The 22404-nt window shown below is 35.7% G+C and overlaps 1 protein-coding gene across 1 annotated transcript in view; it reads right to left on the reverse strand.

The window, feature by feature from the left end:
- Window positions 1-11451, reverse strand: part of LOC134793555 (uncharacterized) — a 29644-nt gene extending 18193 nt beyond the window's left edge. Inside the window, exon 1 of the mRNA XM_063765166.1 lies at window positions 11378-11451. The gene's annotated coding sequence lies outside the window, so the exon portion shown is untranslated. The remainder of the gene's footprint in view (window positions 1-11377) is intronic.
- Between the last annotated feature and the right edge of the window lie 10953 nt (window positions 11452-22404).

Below are 22404 nucleotides of genomic sequence, written 5' to 3' on the forward strand. Positions count from 1 at the left end.
TTGTGACCTTTATATTTTTAATAATAATTCAAGTGCCCGAAAAGCTTTTTTAGAAGTAGTATTTTTTTTTACAACAGAACCACTATCACTAAATTCCTACCTCCTTTTTACACCCGTACATAAGGGGATGATGCCAGATTATATAAACTCTACGAGTATCATCTGTTGTTCATTCAGTTTATACAGAAAAAATTATATCATTTATCCCATAAAGTTATCGACAATGGAGCTCATTTATTTTGTGATTACAGCTAGCGCTCCCGGCATAGTTTTGACCTAGGCATAACTTTCAATAGGTACTATGACGAACAAATAATATATAAATCAGGATGACTTTACCCCTACATTTAGTCATATAGGTACTTTTTTGTTTATATTCTTACTCTGTAAGTACTTATTTTATTTATTACATGAAATGCCACGGCGACCGACTGAAGTCGTTGGAAGGACGTTTAAATGATCCAGCCGTCATAAAACTCTTGTTTATAGCCGTTAACGTATATAACGAGCTTCTCCGAGTTTCGACAACATTACTCACTTATTGTAAGACTGAAGTTTATTATGTTATACTTTTAATAGAGACTACCACTATTTTAAAGTAAACACAACAAGGTTGTTATTATTTATTTTTCTGTCGCTTTTTTTAATACAGTTTAGAAGTAGGTAAGTGTTGTGATTGTAACAAAACAAAAAAATTTGGTATAGGTATCGATAAAAAGTTGAGCAAAAATGAAGATTTACTTAAAAGCTATCGAATGAAGTGAGTTTCATACACGTTTTCGTCGTAGTACCTACCTACTTCTATAATAAGGAAATAAAGGCAACTTTAAGCATGTTTTGAATTTTAGATTCTATCGAGAAAATAATGAGCCATCGTGTTTCTGACGAGCAATAAAGTAGTTCAAGGGCTGAAGTTATACATACTAGAAAATAATGCATGAAATCCTTGTAAGAGTCTGTAAATATGGTTTCAAAATAGCGCATTTTACTATACACCGCGCCTTAATAAAGATTTGATGCTATACTGATATTCAATAGTAGCTTGCTTATTTATATGCCGCGGTTTTGAGTACCTAGGTAATTATTGCTAAGTATCCGATAACCAAATAAAAACAATATGTTTTGAAACCATAATTATAAAGTCATCAATACTGTTACAGTGGAGCACGCGATCCTAGATAATTCCTCATATTAACATTTCCATTACCCTAATTTGCTTACCTCATATCAATAGTACACTCTAAAGGTACTAATCGACAAATAACATACAACTAATTAAATGCCTCGTCGATGTATGCGTGTAACATGCATTTAATAATATGTATGCGTGTGGGTAAACAGCGTGAACTTCAAAATTAACATCTTTGCATGTTTTCTCTTTGAGGTTTTTTTTAAGACGCCAATGCTTGCAGACTGAATAAATGCCGTCGTCGGAATAGCCTCTCAAGAAAATCATATATTTAAGTTTCCCGCCTCTCATCCGAACGGAATGAAAAATACAGTGGCTCGTAATATTTAATGCGAGCAAATTGCGGAGGTGAGACGTTTTCTGCTCTAACTTTTAACCCGGAGAAATCCTATCTTAGGTGATTCAATATTAAAGAAACTCATTTCCTTCAAGCTGTTTGAGAAAGTTAGGTATAATTAAAAAAGATACAAAATGTCACACAATTTCGTTCCGCAGTTTTAGCGTCAAAGAGAACGTTCCAATGTTTGATATTGTACCAACTCCTTTAAGGATGACTCACGTTAGACCGGGCCGTTTCCGGGCCGGAGCTTCCGGCACGTCGTTTTCTATGGAAAGCATCACGTGATCACCTATCATGTCATAGAAAAGTAAGCCCCGGAAGCTCCGGCCCGGTCTAACGTGAGTCATCCAACCTGGTTGTTTTTCGCTTAAAATTAAAAATGACAACTGGAGGTGCGGTGTAGAGGCTGAAATCATTTACATTATTACAAGTAACATACTATTAGCAATCAACAACTAAAATACAAATATTCCCTAATAAAATAATCCCAATGAGTATAAAACCCGTGCAGTTCATCCAAGTTACAGAATCGTTATGATTCTCACGGCGCATTGGATAACGCGCGTTACTTAACCGCTCATTCAATTAATAATTATACTTATTGTTGCGCAAAGTTCATTCAAGGTTTGAGGCGTGCGACCGCGCACAATGGCTGTTTTTACAAGATCGTGATACAGTTAACAACAGGCTAGGTTAGACAGAATATATTTAATTGTCACTATGAAAATTGAGTTTAGTAATTATATATTTAAAGTAAGGTAAGGCACATTCTTGTAGAAAATATAATCTATTTTGAACACAGTCAGTCTCCCTATAAAAGGTCCACAGAAAAATAATTTCAAATAAGTTGTTTAAAATTTTTAAATATGGCTTCCCGTCTTTTGACTTCTCCTATATTGAAGTTACTTAATTTTATGGTCATTATTAGAATTAAAAAACCTATTGTATTACTTGCAGTCCTGAATGCCTGTAGGAGAGAATAGGTGTTGCCTTCTCACTCTATTAGATAATTGCTTCTCGTTCTTGCACGAATGCAAGCAAGACCGTAAGTACTGACAAAATGTATCTTCAAAAGAGAGTGAATATTCGATAGACACAACGAAATTCCCAAGAAGAGTCAATTACAACCGTGAGTGTACAATCGCCTGCGCTTGCGGTGTCCAATTAAGAAAAATTTGCCTTAATCCTTGCAATTGCAACCCAGCGGCTACTTGGCTCCTGCAAGGCGTTCAAAGGCATTCAAACGAGTATCGCCCTAAGGGTGGAACACCGCAAGCGCAGGCGATTGTACATATTATACCTAAATACCTACTACATGTAACTTTCTTGAAAGATTCAAGGATAAAATAATAAAAAATAAACTTGTGTAACTAGAGAAATTTACCAACAAGGTACACACCATTGACTAAGCAGTCTAAGCACGTTGCTGCTTTGTTATAATAATTGCATTGGCTATATTTAGGTGTCGTGATATTTTTTGTAGGCATCTTGCAGTTCTGATTTGATTGCAACGCTGGCCGTGAGTTGGTCTGTAAGGTCATATGATTGTTCTGATACATATAATTACCTACATGGATAAATATAGGTTACGTACAGCAAGTTATATAGATTATGTGATCAATAGAGATCAGAGATGCGACCAGAGTTCGGGTTAAGCACCTTTATTTCTTAAAAGAATAACAACTGGGAGACCGAGCTTTGCCCAGAAAACATATAAACACTCAAAATTACGCGTTTTCAAAGGGATAAAACCTAGCTAGATCGATTTATCGCCCCCGAAAACCCCCATATAGCAAATTTCATCGAAATCGTTAGAAACCCCCGAAATATATATGTATAAATAAACATCCCGAGATCCCCGAAATATATATGTATAAATAAACAAAAATTGCTAGATAGATGGATAGATAGACAAACGAAGAACTTGTTACCCAAACTCTTAAGGCTATAACTATTGCAATACCTATCGTACGATATAAAATCCCAGGCTAAAGGACACAATGCACGCTAATAAAGAAAAACTATTTATATATTTAATAGGGATATTTGTAAACTACCGGGCACTTAATTTTTATCTGATAATTTCGTGTCTATCGCAACCAATGCCGTGCGACTGACTTGTAACTTATGTTTAGGTAAAACAATGGAAATTGCACGGAAAGATTGCAAGCAATAATTGCAAAAGGTTAATTATTACAAGGAAAATAAACATTATCCTTGAATTGATCGTTATTTTTTATATTTCAACAAACATATACTGTTTCCGCCATTTAAAGTCTGTAATTCTGTATCAAGTTATAAACATTCTTGTTGGACAAATAGGTACATGAATTAAGTAATGAATTCAGTACCTGTAAAAAGCAGACAACAAAACATCCCAAAGTTAGAGCGATGTTTCAAATGGAGTTTGAAGACATTGAACGTAATGTATATTATTTTTTGAGATGGGAATATCAAGCCCCGTGTACCCGTGAAATTTGTGAGTTTCTAATATTTCTCGTTGAGGACATAGGTACAAATATTGTCTTATAAATTCAATCATTGCTGCTAGAACGACGAAGATACAAGTGTCTCGGAGATGTGGTCATCAGTTTTTGTGAGATCTAAGTACCTCTCACAGTAATAATTCACGTCGCCCGAGACCACTGAGACGCCCGATTGCTCATAAGTTTCGAAATACGTAAGTGAGGTACAAAACTAATTAGAAAATATATATAATTACTCATCTGTTTTTACCGTTGCTTACTCATTACTTACTTCTGTTGTGGTTGACCTAATGTCACAGACAAATAACCAACAGAAATCTTCTCGAAAACGTACTTCTCGAAACAGGTTTGAAGCCACCCACTGGCTTTGTTGAGTTTTTAATAGTCATTAACATACAATAGACCAATATCACAGTTATTTTTATCATAAGCGCCGCTTAAGTGGGTGTTTAAGTTTCAATAACTATAAAAATGTAGATTTTCAAATTAGCCGACTTATTTACTAATTCATGGGATACGATTATGCTGCCAATACGGTTTTGGATGTTTTAAGATAAGGATGAAGGTATATTACAATTACCTACAATGCGCTTAAGAACTTCAAATAAAGCCATACCGGCTCTAACCCTACACCTCTGTCCCGAGACGATTTAAATCCCTCCTAAATTGTATTCTGATGTAATCAACAGGTTTTTTTTTTCCAAAAATGCAGGTATGATAGTCACTCTACGATCTGTCCTTAAAACAAGTCAAATTTGCGTCTTGTAATTCCTTACAAGCGTGAACATGATATTTGTTTTTCCGAGTAAGTGCGTTGTTTTTAAAGTTTATCTCCCAAAAGATCTTCACCAGATTTTCCCCAGATCCATGTTGATACAGACCGTGAGAAACCGCGTAATCTCACTTCCCGTCCACGGATATCATGTTTAACGGTGTTATAGCCCTGGCCCTGTATTACAGCTTACCGAGTATTAGACTAAACAGACCAGTGTAACTGTGATTTCAAGGTCCGTGCTAAAGATGCTAAACACCGGATCGCTCGTATGCTGGTTGGTGTAGAATTATTTATGGAGAACAGCCCTGCAGAGGCTCGCTACTTGTTTTGAACTTAATGCTTTAAAGCAGTTTAAATCCTACAATGCTTTTTGTGTTATGCAAGACGAGTTGTTTATGTAAATACAAGTTTTATATATTCGTAGAGAAAAGTGAATGAGTAAGACTAAGTAAATAGGTACATAGTTAGTATCTAAAAGTGCTGTGTAATCTTGGTAAAGTGCTACTCGGATCTGACTGTTATACATATTTATGTGTACATTTATGCGTTTATCTTTTAAGTAGGTAAAACTGAAACAAATTGGTCTGGTTTGACCCGTCATACAGTTCACAAATGACTGCAATATTTTACATTTTGATAACTATCGATCTTAAAATATCCTTTGCTTAAAACGACACATACCTATTATCTTTTTGTGTATCATTTACCAGATTTTCATGCAAAATCAAAACATCAACAGGTTCCCATGAAAAAAGAACTCAATTGAACAATTATCTATGAATATGACTAATTACACCACTAACATGATTAATCGCAATTCCACTTATCAATCAAACGATGCAATTAACGAATTATTTACCTTTTTTGCTGAGAATAACACTGACACTTGTTTCGATAACATAGACATCAACGCGCACGGCATTCCTTTACCGACGACGTAAAGTAATTTCTTAAATACTTGTAACGATTGTTCGATGTAACAGTTAATCAGGTTGTTATACATTTTCTAGATAGTGTATAAAGGAAATTCATGAAAGTAAGCACTTGAATTGCATCTTTTCCCTCGAATTTCACAAGAAAATAATGTTTAGTCCTTCCCTGATATGGTGAGAAATGCATAACAATCATAAAAAGCGTGAAACGCGACATGGTTGCATTTGATGTCGATTGTAGTACGTGAGAAAACTTGGTACAAATCCAGATGAATCCACGGTAATACAGTCTTTGAGACCCAACATGAGGTCCGGTGTCTGGTTATAGGCCGAAGGCGGACTAAAACGAATAACTGTAAAGAAATTACCAATGATAGTCCCCAGTACCGTTACCATAAGGGCACACGGGGCCCGTGCCCAGGGACCCCATCGACAGGGGGCCCCGAAGGGCAGACAGTAACAGTATATTTGATTACCTACTCATAATAAATAGAAAATCATAGTAGAAAAATGTTAGTTAAATTAGCTTTCTTTACTTTCCAAAAGGGCCCCAAATTCTTATGTGCCCAAGGGCCCCAGCATAGTTTAAGACGGCCATGATAGTCCCTGAATGCACATATCAAAAATATGGATCACTATTTTAGGTAACGGAGAATTTTTTAAATGACTCCTCCTCCTCCTTGCATCGGTTTCCTCATCACTGAGGGTCGTGGCCACTTCTAGGGAACAGCTTCTCTTTGACATCGAGAATACTAATAATTGGTTGCAAATTAGGAGCAAATACTAGTAATCCCCTTGAATTTAAAGAAACCGTAATCGTTATTGATGAACAAACCGTCGTAGAAATGCTCATATAGTTACGCTGTCTAATAGTAATCATATCCTGAGATGCACGAGGCCTTCTGATACAAATAAGTAAATTATTCATAGCATTAAAGCACTATGTCCAGAAATAATTTGAACACAAACTAATTACAGAGCCTTGAACCCACTTCCTAATACTAATGGTTCTAATCGAACGCACGATTTAGTGACGTCACGGCGCCGGCGGCGCATACTGCGTCAATTTGTATACATGAGGCAGCTTTGAGCTTTGTAATGGAGGCGTTAGAACCCATATCGAGTAGGCTGTTATCACATCGCCTGGGGTAACTAAGCGAGGGTTTGACTTAATGTAACCAGTATAAAGGTGATCCCTAATTACATCATAGTTGATTTGGAGTCGAGGCCACACCTATTCGTTTGTCCCTTTTGCTTGCTTGAAAAGGGCTTGATTAACAGAAATAGGAGCCTAGTTTTAGTTTCCGGTCGCTACTGCAGGCGCCTGCAAGCGCCCACTAGATTATTGGATTTACGGCGTTAAGGCGGTTAGACTTTATGTGAACACGATAGCGATGCATGTCGTATGTATGTAAGCGAATGCAGCGCCGGTGTGTGTGTGCCTAAATTAATGCCGAGAGTTGATTTCGAGACTTTAGTGCCGTAAAATTTGATTATTTTCGACGGATTACAAACATTCTGACATATCATCAAATTCATAACCTGGTGTAACAATCAGAATAAGCCTCCAATAAGGTTTTCCCAATACATATATACCTGCCAAAACCAGAAGGGGTTTAAGTCCATATTTGAGTCAGTCTAATTTTACACGATGCGTGGCATATTTTTAAGTAGAACATTGATTTATATGCCATATTTAAATGTAGATAATTTAGGTGTAATATCAAAGAACTCATATATTACATCCACAACCCTTTAAAGAATGTCATAGTCGTTAAGCTAATCGTCCGTTGACCGTCATGGCAAGAAACGCGAGGCATGTCAGAAGGACGGAAACTCGTACATATTAATAGCGGAAATTATAATTGTTGTACTAGTTAGGGATATCTCGGGCAAAGGATGTCATTGCAGGCTGACTCAGCAAAATAAGGACAAAAGAAATGCAAACTGTGTTAACTTAGGCAAGGGTGGTATTCCACCTGTCCAATTTCTTTGTCCAAAGTCAGTGCGTCTCACTCTCTCATTAAAGCAAAATGTGAGACGCAATACACATTGGACATAGAAATTGGATAGGTGGAATACCACCCTAAGTAATATGTAGTAGGTTAAGTGACAGGTCATATAATTTGGTTCTAACTGCATTTAAACTCTTAGCACTAGAGTACGAGTAGGTACCTATTTATTTATTTCAAATTACTTATAAGAGATATTTCAACACAAACTAAGTAATAATTTTAAAACCTAGTAACTTAGATTAACCTTTCTTTGATATTATCACAATTTCTGCTATGACTAAACATTTCAAATTTGTTACACATTACGTCATGTTCGGAAGACTTAGTAGAATATCGTGGTGATCTCTTTTGCTAAAACATGAATTGTAGGTATAATGTACAGATATGTCACTTATATTTATAGGTTTTTATATAGCATTTGGCTCAATACTATGACAAAGTTTTAATCGTTATCGTTTCCATCTAAGTAGGTAATTTAGGTTCAAGTACCAGGACACCATAAACATAAACCAAGGCATTAACAGGACGAATAAAATAGGTGGTTTGTGACACATCTTCCTGTTCGATGCTCGTGCACCGTGCCAGGCATTCATTTGTTTCTTTTGTTGCAAGCCCAAAAGTCATCGGTGATGACGTATCCAACAATAACTTGTAAATTACGTTTTGTAATTGGACTTTGTGCCGAGCATGGTGATTATAAATTTTTCTTACACAGATTGGCTTTTAGTAGGTAAATATTTGAATATCAGGCATAAGGACCAGTTGCATCAACCACAATTCAAGAACTGATCAACATCACTCAACTCAGCAGTGAGAACTATGAAACTTTCCAGACAATTTAGTAAACGTTTTAACAGCGACAAACGATTTGGTGCATCTGACTCTAACTATGTCCCTGCGTGTATATTTACTGAATTTACCGAATGATTACGTACTTCTCAAGTCTCAAAAGATAAATCAGACTGTAACCTAGTTAATATAATATCGAACACGGGTGGGTGTGTGGAAAACCTGCTTACATTACACTATACACCAGTACAATTTGTACACAAGACCTGGAACTAAACATTATTTACGACATACTGATCAGAAAGCTCTGGAAAGGGGTCACTGGAGCGTTCAGTCTGTTCAAAATCTAGAACGCCGTGAACACAAACACTGCATGCTGCGATACTCATGGACGATGAGTGCAAGCAAGTAAGTAGGTACCTATATTATTACAGTTATATAAAATTAAAAACGCCTGTGATGTCTTTTACAGTTTTATTTAGCAGTCTACAAAAAAAACGATGCTACAGGATATACCTCTCGCTGTTTCTTTTGATGCAATTTTATTTATTTTTCACTGGGATTTTTTTTATATATACAATAAAATAAGGTAGGTAAGGTATTCAGGAAGTAATGTGACAAAGGACCAATAGAGTAGGTATTCACGGCAACATGTCTTCGAGTGTTATTGTGAGAGCCCGCATAAGCGATCATGTCTGGCTTATTTATACTCGCTAACTACAGCCAATTATTCATTTATGGCCAATAAACAACAGTAGGTATAAATAGATATTTCGATGAAGTTAATCGTGTTTTAGTTTTAATTTCCCAACGAGTGAAAGGCAAGGCCGAGACAACAATGGCGGAGCGGAGCCGGAAAGACGATCCATTCACGGGGCTTTGTTGCCGAGATCCTTCTTACTGACTGGCTGGCTTCAAATAGGGTGCAAGTACACTCGGCTTCAATTGATCTTCAACGGCCATGATACAAATCTTGCATAAAATGTGGGATTGTATCATCATCATCAATGCCTATACTCGTACATTACAATAGAATGTTAACCGTAGGAGCTTTTGCTCCGAGCAAGCCTCCCCACCTTCCCCTACCTCTACAGAGTTTTTGACCACGCCCTATTTTCAGGCACTTATAATATAATACCTACTGTAAGTGCAGAAAATCCAAAGTGAACATAATGTCTAGTAATTTTACCCCTAATCTAATTCGACGACTTTTAATATATATGAACGAAATCAACAACGCAGGTTTCGTAGATTTATTTTCGCACAGATATCATAGTCAGAAATTGAGATTGTTTTTTGCCAGGCAAATAGTTTGTGGCTGTATTTAGGCATATTTACTTACACGTAGGTACCTATGTGTAAAAAGCATTCAAATCAAAGTGCATATAGGTCAGGCGAGCAATGAAAAGATACCTAGAAAAAACAAATAATAATCGATCTCAGCACGTAACTTTCTTATTTTTGCGCTTGGTGAATCTAACGTTCACTTATCAAATAAAACACTGTGCATTTCGTCTTGCTTTAGAGGGTTACAAGAACAATTCTGAATTGCAACAGTTGATTCGGCTAAAGAAATAACTGTTCAGTGCACCAGAACACAAAAAGGTTGCATTGATCATCTTCAGAAGCGTTGTTTCAAATAAAACTATGTCCCTGGTCACGGGTCGAATGTTTCGAACAGACGGCAAGTGCACGTCGACAGTAAGGGAAGAATTCCGTACATTTTATTGACTTCATCTCTATTTTCTCTTTATTACTGTGATTGCTGGATCCGAGTGTCTTCATCAAATTAAACTAAAATTGGATGTAATGTAACAGCTATCGGCCTCGTACGTTTCGAAAGTGATGGTATGCACAAGTTCAGAGAGCATTTATTATACACGTGTCAATGTACCGCTAACGAAAATGCCAGACGCGTGCGTGAGATGATGTTACACGTTATATAAATACATGTACATATAATAATTATATGATCATGACCATAAAAAATTGCCGGGTGTCAAATAGATATTCAGTACTAAATAAAAGTGCATCGTGGAAAAGGAACCCCAATAGCAAATAAAACATAAACGGCGTGAAACAGAAGCGTAACTTCAACAATAGTAAAGAGGTCGCCCTACATTTTCCAATGGCTGCCGCTACCACTAGTGCGACTTTAATCACCTACAATCCTCCACTTGGAGAACTAAGTTTCCGTGCCTGTTCAAACTTATAAGGACGCTTTACAGTTATGGCGGCGAATCGGCAAACAAAGGGAGCCGGGAGACGTACGCGCACATTCGAGGAAATTTCATAGTTCTATTGCGAAAGTTTCGAGCGATAAGAGGGGTATTGTAGAGATACGTTAAATTGATAATGTTGAACTACTGTGTAGCTAGAGTCAAAAGAGCGAAAACTAAATTTGTAGTATTACAAAATTCCACCCCTTAATATGATTACTGGGTTAAAAAGTATCCTATGTCCTTTCTCGGGACTCAAACAATCTCTATACCAAATTTCAACTAAATCGGTTCAGCGGTTTAAGCGTGAAGAGGTATCAGACAGGGAGCCTTCCTTTTATAATGTAGTATGGATGGATAATTATTTAAAAAGGTAGAAGTACTAGTGCTCGACGCTGCACTAGTATTCGACATGGGCACTTTATGTCAAAGTGACAAGGATTAAATTTGAGTACAGAAAAATCTTCGCCGTTCAAATTTAACCTATATTACTTTGACATAAAGTGCCCATACTAGTGCAGCGTCGAGCAGTACTTCTCTTACCTTTAAATAACGACCTCAAATTAAATTAAAGAATCTATGTCAGCATCTCTTAAGCAGGACAATAACGTTTATATAAAATGTATACTCACTTAGTTACAGATCCATGTTCTGCGAAGGCCGGGTATTGTAGACTGGCCGCCTTGCCAGGCCGCCGCCGCGCCGCCTCTGTAAATAACCAAATTCAACTTTTTCAACACGTTCTGATTTTGACCATTCAACATTGGAATTTATTGATTGGGCATAATTTTTTTGTTTGCAGGAACAGGTTTCACGTAGGCCTTTTTAAATGCATTGTTTGTCGCATGTTTTAAGGGTTCCGCAGTCAAAAACCGTGTACAGAACCTGGCAGAGCATGTCAGATTTTGACTTGTGAACCCAATTTCCGCAAATTCGATGATGTTATTATATGCCATGATACTAATAGGTATGGTGACTTTTGTGCTTTATCATAATACCTTAATACCGACATCAAATATACATAATTTTCACTCGAAAACTCGAGAATGAAAAGAATTTAACGTGTAAAACTTCGTTATAGATACACCGACCGACCGTTGTTAAAAATGATACTTAATGCAACACATTCGTAATTTTTTTCTCATCACCTTACAGATACATAATAGAATATTATTCTGTGGGCGGTGTTCAATCGCAGAGATCGATTGTCAATCGATCCATTACATTTGATAGCACTATCATAAAGATCTCTCTGTGTGTAATAAGTAATAACACCCACCATTGTTTTGCCACATCACGCAAGCATTAAACGTGTTAGAAAATGTGAGAAAGTAAGAGTATCAGCTCGATTAGATCAGGCAGATCAATTCCATATTAAGTAGGTATTGGGTTTATTTAACATAACGTTTTTCAATGAAGTAACATGCACTTAACTGACCCCAGGGTCATCAGTTAAAATTGTAAAGTTTTAGGTTTTTTAAGTTAACTTTCAGTGGGTACATTTATTTACTCGTACTTTTTTTATTGGCACTTTCCGCCCTGGGGGTAAAATTCGTGCCATTAGTATGAAAATATAAACAATTAGTATAAACAATAAAGTTTTTTCATAAAAGCAAAACATTTCGGTTAATAGATAAGTATACATGTAAAGCCAATATTTTTACTTTTTATTAACTCGTTATCGTGCTGCTGTATCCTCAAAACCACCTTGGCGTCGGCACACTCGGCACGCGGTAAAGTAATTTCCACAGGGACCTCCAAAGTCAACTCATCTTGTTTACAAAATAATAATCGCTTATCAGAACCGAATGCTGGTTTTGGGAAACCGGATCAAGGATAAGCCACGTTCATATTTTAACGACGATTTGGGTGAATAAAAAAATTATGAAGACCATAAACGGCTGTTTATTACCTAGGTATTTTATTCAGTGGAACTTCTGTGTGCAGGTCATTTATATAATATTTTACGGTGTCTAAATTTGGTTACCGGGTTATTGAAAAGTTTAGTGTAAAGTAATTATAGGATTAATATAGTACCTACCTAATAAACTAAGGTATTTACTTCTGTAAGAACTGTTATTCAAGTCCATATTTACCGGTAAGTACTCATTTTCGTGAATATTAAGCCAAAGCCACATACATACACATACACAAGCACTTGGCAAGTTGGCACTTGTAAGAATAAAATGTTTTATTTAGATATAATTATTCCTAACGGTTTCCAGACAGTTTAAAATCATTAAAATTTTGTAAAAAAAAAATAAGTATGGAAAGGGGATTAAAAGAAAATGTCATATTAAGGAGTTATTTTCGTTCATGACTCGTAGCATGACAGTGTACCTATCAGTGTTGGCCGAAAGTTAATGCAAATTGAAAATGTTGGCCATTAACCATCATAAATTGAATCGTAAACTGTAAGCGTCCGTTACGGTTTAAGGTTCAATTTATAATGGTTAATGGCCGACATTTTCAATTTGGATTAACTTTCGGCCAACACTGGTACCTATGTCATGATTAATAATAAAATTGTACAAAGTATCAGTTTGTTTAGATCTTATAGAAGTTAATAATATACTACCAGAAAAACGACGGTATCGAATGGCACAAACTCTATTCATTCTGTATAAATACTATAAATATTGTTTTATTTTAAAGTTAAATTTACATTTACGTTACTAACTTATTTTTATTCTATGTACGTAATTATTAGTTTTACTTGAAATCAATTGTCTTCTTCTTTGTTCTCCTTCTTTCTAAGTGTAAGCCTACATATAAGTATATAAGTAACTACAGAAGTTTTTTAATTAAAATTAATATTTAAATAACATTCTCCTAATACCAAATAGACTCTCTTAAAAAATTTACTGGTCTCGAATAGATACAATATAAAAATAAATAATAGATAATACAAATTTAATAAATAATAAAGCATCAAATCAAAGCTTTAACAAGCCGTGATTTCGCGACTGAAGCCTCGCTCGAACCGGTTGCTCTTAAGGTCAGGTTCCGAGATCTAGCTAGATAATAACATTATACCTAGATCCACTTATTCGTATATATATTGTAATACGTTAGGCTATATTATCAACGATATTTTGAGCTTAGAATTTACTCTTTAGGCTATAAAACTCGTTCTGATGGACCAAAGTGGGCTTAAGTATAAGTATTTCCACAAACGATGAAGGTGGAACAACGTAATAAAAAAGTAGATTTATATAGGTTAATTAGTTTAGTTTAGTTTATATTTTGTACTTTTTTGTGACAATAAAGCATTTTCATTTTCAAAGCATTTTCATTCATTCATTCAGTCATTCATTTAATTTTCAAGTATTATAAGTAACCTAGAAATCAACAAGAATAAGCAATGACAATGATAAAAAGAAGAGAACGAGGTATACCTACACGTACTGATGATGAAATATATTAGCCATTTATTTGGTCAACACCAGAGGGCTAGTTCTGTTTTTGTACACTACAAATTACAACAAAATAGATCAGATCTCGACACGTAACGCCACAGGGCCAAACTGCCTTAGCAGTGACATGACAATGTATTTTTTGTCCATGACATTATTGCCTAAACGACCCGTTATTCTATCATTCGCCAAAATTACTCGAACCGTGTGACCAGCCTGTAACTAAGTATATGATTAGTACTTGTACTCGTATCATTATTCATTATTTGGTAACAATTGCAGGTAGAGCAGTTCACTTGATGAATTTTAACAAAAATGATTCTTGTCGCTTTTTTACAATTAAGTTCCTATCCGTTTTTATATGAGAATTGAAAAATATAACAGAAATGCTTTTTAAGGTTCTTTTGGTTTAATATTACTAGAAATATAGCGTATTTTAATAACAATTGATATTATGAATATTATGATACTACCTAATAGGTCTGGAATCTAATATATGATGTATAGTGCAATATTGATAGAACCAGGGGTCGGAAACCGGTATTTGCTCCATACAAAAATACCGGTATTATTTCGTTCTTTTTCGTTCTTTGGTTTATTATTTCACTTTTAATGGGACAATCTATTAATACAAACTCGTTACCTAAATATTTGATTCAGTCCTACGTAAAGAGCATACAATAATTCTAAATATTGTGCTATTTCGGGGTTTTTTAAAATACCGGTTCCGAGCCCTGGATAGAACACAGAAAATTCACTCAAGCAAAAAGGACAAATCAAGCCTATCGCTGGCTTGTAAGTTTTGTTATCATAACCGCGCACTAAAGTTAAATATCACCTAATCACTGATCAAATCTAAACCGGACGTACATAAATTTAATTTAGTCATCCATCTTAAACCTCAAAAAGTATATAAGTAGGTACGTGAAGCTTTATTGCGCCTAGAAACAAGTGAAACTTAAGAAAATTGAAAACTCATTATTCCCTAACACAATCATTAAGGTAAAATGTTAGTACACGTATTGTGGTCTATAGAAAGGCTACCTACGTGGCTGCTGCAGACCGCAACAAGGAGAAAAGCGCAAGTGTCCGATAGGGGCTCTCTAGGAACTAGCGCAATCTGTAGATTGTATCATTCATATCTGCAGCAAAGTTTATAGTTACTTACAGTACAGTTTTCACTATTCCAAAGTCATTCTACCTATATTTTCTTTAGTACAAGATTTTTTTAAATAAGGTCTTCAACAATTTTTTGTATTCATTTGGATTTTTATTTTTCTAGGTACCTACTTTAACAATCGTGGTTGGTTTTTAGTTAGGTACCTGCGATATAATAACATTTTCACCACACCAACTCGGAAAGGCTTACTTTGCACTTCAAAAACGAATAGCAAAGTTGCACTTTGCTATCAGTAATTCAGATGTGAGGCAAAGTAATCAAATGCAAATATTGAGTTGTTTTCTTATGTTTGCTGGTAGAATTGACTTTTAAATGATGATTTTGGATGATAAATATTTAATAACATTCATTTGAGTTTGATTTTGTTTGATATTTTACATTTAATATTTGGTCCGGGTTGGTGTTGTGAAAAATTTTGTGTTTCACTCGGGGGCAAATTTTGTTTAACCCTCGTGCTTTGAAACCCTCGCAACGCTCAAGATTCCATTTTTCGAACCACTCGCTACGCTCGTGGTTCAATTTTGGAATCTTTCGCTTACTCGGGTATCAATATTAGCACGAGCGGTTAAACAACAACTTTGCCCCCTTGTAAAACAAATAACTATTTTTCGTTACAAAATGTGACAAAGTTGCAGTAACACCCGTCAGCTTATGATTAGAGTGTGTTTTGTTTTTTGTTCAAGTTTTTACAGAGTTCACACATCACGGCACCTCATTAGTCACACGAGTGACGGCCGAACCAGGCACACATATTTATGTTGTTAAATTTGTTTTCACACATGGCCGTTGTATTCTCCACTCTGTTCTTATTATAGAACTGGGATGAGATGATATTTATCATATTACTAAGTGGCTGTTGGTTTTAAAAGATACTATTTATACTTACTTAACATGTGATTTCAGTTCTTTTTTTCAATAAGGGTGAACAGGGGTAGTACCTCTATCTGAGTGATTCTCAAAATAGTGGCATCTTAACCTGTCATCGAGTTTTTGAATTGAAAGTATGCTCATTTGCACTTTTTCATACGAAATAAAAATGTTTATAAATAAACAAAAACAATGTTTATCGAGGCCAAGTCATTATTTTTATTTTTATTCAATACTTATATTTTTGTTAAATACCACTTTTCACTGTAACCTGTTACCAGATTCAAATTTAGAATTTCCTGACAAAACCTGATTTCCGAATATTTTTCCTGACATTGATGTTTTTCACGACGACGGGGGGGTGTCTAACCGTTAGCGATGGCCACCCGATTGAGCCGATAACCGCGTTTTATTAATTTAAGTTTTATTACATTTATTATTTGTATTAATTTAATAAAAAGGTACTTTATAAAAAAATCGATCAATTCAAAAAATTCCTGACATTTTCGTGTTCCGTCCCCATTCCTGACAAAAGGCCAAAATTCCTGACATGTCAGGAAAATTCCTGTCATCTGGTAACCCTATCCAAATGCATCGCTCTTCCAGTTTTAGTTCTTTAGATTTTATAAGCACTAATTAATGTCAATAAAATATCACGCTATATAATAACATAGACAATATCTTTTAAAATGTACGTTGCACGGGTCTTATATATAATTTTTGTACAATAATTATGCACGCACTAAGTTTGTCCAAGGATATTTTCACCTCAGCAGTTCGAACAAGGGTACTTTGCTTCTTAAAAACAGTGAGCAAAATGCGATTTTGCTCACTGAGTCATTTTGTCTCACTCAGTGAGCAAAATCTGATTTTGCTCACTGAGTATGTCTCACTCAGTGAGCAAAATGCGAGTTTGCTCACTGAGTGAGACAAAATGACATTCAAGTGACCTTTATAGTCAAATGTCATTTCAACATGCGGGGTCTAATACAAGTTCGATATACTTGGGTTCTATTATCTCTGTCCCTCTAGGTATGTTCTCACTGCTTAGGGTGAAAAATTTTGTGTACTACACGAGATCAAAGTTATTTACATCTCGTGCGCTTTTGAATCCCTTACTACGCTCAAGATTCTTATTATAGAATCTTTCGCTTGCACGGGACCTCAAAATAAGCACTCGAAGAAATATCAAACTTTGATCTCTTGTTGTACAAATAACTATTTCACTGTAACCTGGGGGCCGATTTTTGAATTTCGACCGCTCGATTTCGTGTATTTCGTTCAATAATATCTCCAGTACCCGGCATTTAAATTCCACTAATAGAATTGAAAACGAGTGGTCAATACCACTCGATTACCAATTTCTATCGCGCGTATTTCAAAAATTAGCATTTCACTGTTTTCCACCGATTTTCGGAGTGACGAAATCGAACGCTCGAAATTCAAAAATCGGCCCCCTGTACATCAGCGGTATCGCATCACACTCACGCACACAAAATTATATTTATATCATAACTGTGACAAAATATTAGCTAAGTATTAGACTATCCACCGTAGGGAACCATGACCTTATGATATTCTTATTTCTTAATACTGAAAAACACACAAAAAAATTTTTTCGTTAACTTTAACCTGTAGATGCCATCTATTTTGAGAATTACTCATCTATAAAAGTGCAAAATAGGAATATAACATATTTTTTTCGATTATTACAAAATATCTGCCTCCTGATATACTGACCGCTAACACATTAACCTAACTAGTAACTACTTCTTTTTATTGAGGAACTCGACTATCGTTACATTACACGTCTCGACGCGCAACTCAAATTTGGGTTAACTTGATTACAAGCATTTTCAATAGCGAGCATATCCGTTATTCGTCTAATGTGAAATAACCATTAACCCGACACGGAAATCTAAAACTAGTGCAGACATGAATGATTACCCCTCGAGACATGCCTTCCTAGCTGCATCAATCAGCTACTTACTTGCCCAAATCTACAGATGCTTATCTGTTACGTGATTTTATGGTTTATAACAAAGTGAATGTTTGCAGTTACCGTTTGCCAGCATTTGAGAGTCATACATGCAGGTTACGTTACGATTGCAACAGTCAGTACGAAAAGTAATCATCAATTTGTCAATGATTTGTTAAGGTCTGAAAAAGTCTTGCGACGTGGTTCTTTATTTTCAATAGAGTCACGAGCGCGCTCTCTAAAAGGAGCCAGTAAAGGAAAATGTGCCTTGATACATTGTAATAGATGTGTAAGAAAGTAAGACACGTCTGAGACACGGGTCTCAGTGAAGTAATAGGCCCACGCTTGGCTTGGCAGCTTGGGTTTCGGCTTGACATATTACGTTACTGTGTTGATAAGATGTTTACAATAGGGTATCATTAGCCTTCTCTAATAGATAATTATGCTTTAAATATCGTCTTTAGACCAAGAAGGAGAGATTTGAATGCTTATATGGAAGTTTCTGATAATGTATTCTTTTATGGAACATTAATACATGAATAAGTGAAAACATAATTATGTATAATTATACATATGTATATTATATATTAGTAAAGAATACAAACTTTCTGCAATTACAGTGGTGAAGATAAATCAGTACGTAGGTACATTGAATATAATATAATATTCTTGTTTATTTATTTATATGTATATTTATTTATATGTATATCTATTTATATGTATATTTATTTATATACCTAAGTATATATTTCGGGGATCTCGGAAACGGCTCTAACAATTTCGATTATAGTAACAGCACCAGTCATGGGACATTTAAGAGGAAATTTGGAGTATTTATGATATTTCCCTTGTACATGTAAATGGTCTTCCGCTTAGCGTGTTAAAAGATGAAAGTCCTATCCGCCTTTCATGTTTTAGGCGTGTTGTATCAAAGATGCTGCAATGAGTTTCCACATAATTAACAAATTAAAACTATGCTTTTTTTCTCCAGTCATGGACACCAAAGCTCCAGTAATGGGCCCCCGGTAATGGACGTGGATCCAGTAATGGGCCCCCTATAATGGACATTGCTCTATCAGTATAAAATATTGAAATGGGGAATAAGTTATGGCAAAAAAAAACAATTTTTGGTATAAGCTTTTATCGCTGAATGTATTTTTCTTTCCACAGCCAATTATTATTGTATTAGATTCATCGAGACAATTCTAATATACCCAAACACAATTAGTTAGGGTTTATTGCGATAAAGTTCCCATGGCCACCTCCTGTCTCCATCATCAGATCAAGTCCATGTTATCATAATATTGCATTATCATCCGATTTGCATACTTAATTACGTACTTACACAAAATTTCAACTGAATCGGAAATCGAAAAGTGGGTCAAATTCAGCTACCAAGATTTGACCCACACTAACTAACAAGGCAAGTTAAATAAAAGTTTGGAAAAACGATATTAATTTATCCTAAGTCCGAGAATACCTCCTGGTTGACATATTTCGTAACTACATTTTACTTCTGTATTGTTTAAAACATGAAATTATGGCATGGCAAGCATCATTATGTCAATTGTCCCATCATAGGAGGTATGCAGTTTTACAGCTCCTATAATGGGATTGGGCCAAATACCACTATTTTTTTACATCTGTGGAGTCACAACATAGTGTGTTGTATACCTTATCTCATGGTAAATGCAATTAACAAAACACATTCTAGTTTTCATCAAGTATTAATTAATTCAAATTTAATAAATTAACTCACCTCTCTTAGCGAAGTTGTTAAGAATTTTTAGTGATATTTTTTTTCAGTGGCACGACAACTTTTGGGTTGACGCACATTTCTTAAAAAATAACCGAATTTAATAAAAATTCAAACATAATCAGCTCTAGGACTCTTATTTATGATAAAAATATATCCAGTGTTTATAAACTACTTTTATATACTTATTTTAGAGGAATTGTGTTTTTTTGTCCCATTACTGGTTCCGTGTCCATTATAGGGTATACTACTATATATTTGCTATATGGGGGTTTTCGGGGGCGACAAATCGATCTAAGTAGCTAATAGGTCTTATCTCTGGAAAACCGCGCATTTTTGAGTTTTTATATGTTTTCCGCTCGGTCTCACAGATATTAGGTACTTAAATGAGTTTCGCGTCGTTGGGAATCTTTGGTGTCAGAACGGTAACTAAGATATGTACATTTTAAAATACTAATTATATCGTATAAGTACCTACTCACATATAAAGTAATTGTCATCATGAAAAGGCATAATCCGAATAACGTAGCTAAATGCATAATTATATAGCTGCGACTTCGCGACTCTGTGTCGCCCACGGAGTGTCGCCACCGTTAACGTTATTGTATTGTATTGTAAATATATTCGGTAAAAACGTACTCAATTTTTTCGGCTCAGGGGCCCGATTTCTGAATTTCGACCGCTCGATTTCGTGTATTTCGTTCAATAATATCTCCACTACTAGGTATGTAAATTCTACTAATAGAATTGAAAATGAGTCGTCAATACCACAAGATTCGCAATTCCTATCACTCGTATTTAAAAAATCAGCATTTCTCCGTTTTCCACCGATTTGCGAGTGCCGAAATCGAGCGATCGGAATTCAAAAATCGGCCCCCAGGGCTATAACCGCGAAAATCGAAGTTCGCAAATTGCGGGCATCTTTCTCTGTTACACTAATTATGCCTTCATTGGAGTAAAAGAAAAAAATCCCCGCAAATTGCGAATTTCGGTTTTCGCGGTAGGCCCCCATCGGTAGTGTGTCACACTACGCGAGTATGATGCACTGACATTAAAATTTTATTGGTATCATATTAAATCTAAATATTTCTTATAAAAAGGCCCCTGTTTGGACGGAATGGCCAATTCCAGATGATTCCTATTACATTTTTATTATTTTTTATGTAATCCACATGTGACATTAAGGCTAAGATTTCGCTGAGATCATCAATTTATCACAAGTAAGTTCTGATCATCTGTTGAAGTGACTTTCGCGTATATCTGCACTATTTTTCTGGTTTTCATGCTGCATGGTAACAGAGTGGGAGTTAAAATTAAATGAAATTAATAAATACGAGAAGCGCCCTAATGTTAAATAAATAGCCAATTAAGACCCTTTATTGTGTCTCCGGAACGCATCAAATAATTACTTCACCACACACAAAAATTACAAAATAAACTTAGTAACGCGACGGCTACAGTAGGGCTCCCAATACCGGGATCCCGGGATCCCGAAATACCGGGATCCCGTCTGTTCAAACGCATTTTTCAATACCGGTATTTTTAATGCAATCCCGGTATTGCATAAAATGATTGCCAACCTGGAGGGTGAAATGGTAAAATTTATTGCAGATGGCGATTATTGTTAGTGTCCGACCGAAACATGTTTTTTTGCCGAAACCGAAACCGAATGTTCGGCATTGGCTCTAGTTTCGGCCGAAACAGAAACCGAAACCGAACCTTTTGTAGACTTGATAAAATCGTTGAAAAAATGTCATAAAACCGCTTTTACACAAATATTATGGGGCTGTCAACACCCAATGTCCTTGAAATTGATGTTAAGCAGTTTTTTAAGAAAATTACAAGAGTTAGACCAAGATAATTCTGCAACGATTTTGATAACACACGCAGTGCGAGTGTTATTTAAACATCAAAATTTCTATGAAATTATGGCGTATAAATAACATTTGCACTAGTAGCACTGCGTATGATATCAAAATCATTGCAGAATTTTCTTAGTCTAACTCTATTCATTCACCAGTCAAGCTAACATGTAGATCAGATACAGGGTCAACCAAAAACCAACCGAAAACGCGAGCGTAGCGAGCGCGAAATTTTTTGTTAACAATATCGCAAGGGAAGTAACGGGAGTGGAAAACCGAGAAAAAGGTGGATGGACTGTGTGAGAGATGATATGAAACGAACGCAAGTGAATGATGAGATGACGGGCGAGAGAGAGGTATGGAAGAAAAAGACATGCTGCGCCGACCCCAAATGAATGGGATAAGGGCAAGTGAATGATGATAATCGTAAGGCCGGGTACCGATCTTCACCTGGGCCTAAAAGTCCGAAGTGCCCCAGTGAGGCGAACTTTCATGCGAAGTAAAAGCCGTGCTTCAGGCTTCAGGATAAGTAGTTGAGCACAGACTCCAACCAATGTCCATTGTATTAAAAAGCGAGACGCGCAGGCCGAGCATGGCGCA

This window comes from Cydia splendana, chromosome 9 (assembly GCF_910591565.1).
Source record: "Cydia splendana chromosome 9, ilCydSple1.2, whole genome shotgun sequence".
Lineage (NCBI taxonomy): Eukaryota > Metazoa > Arthropoda > Insecta > Lepidoptera > Tortricidae > Cydia > Cydia splendana.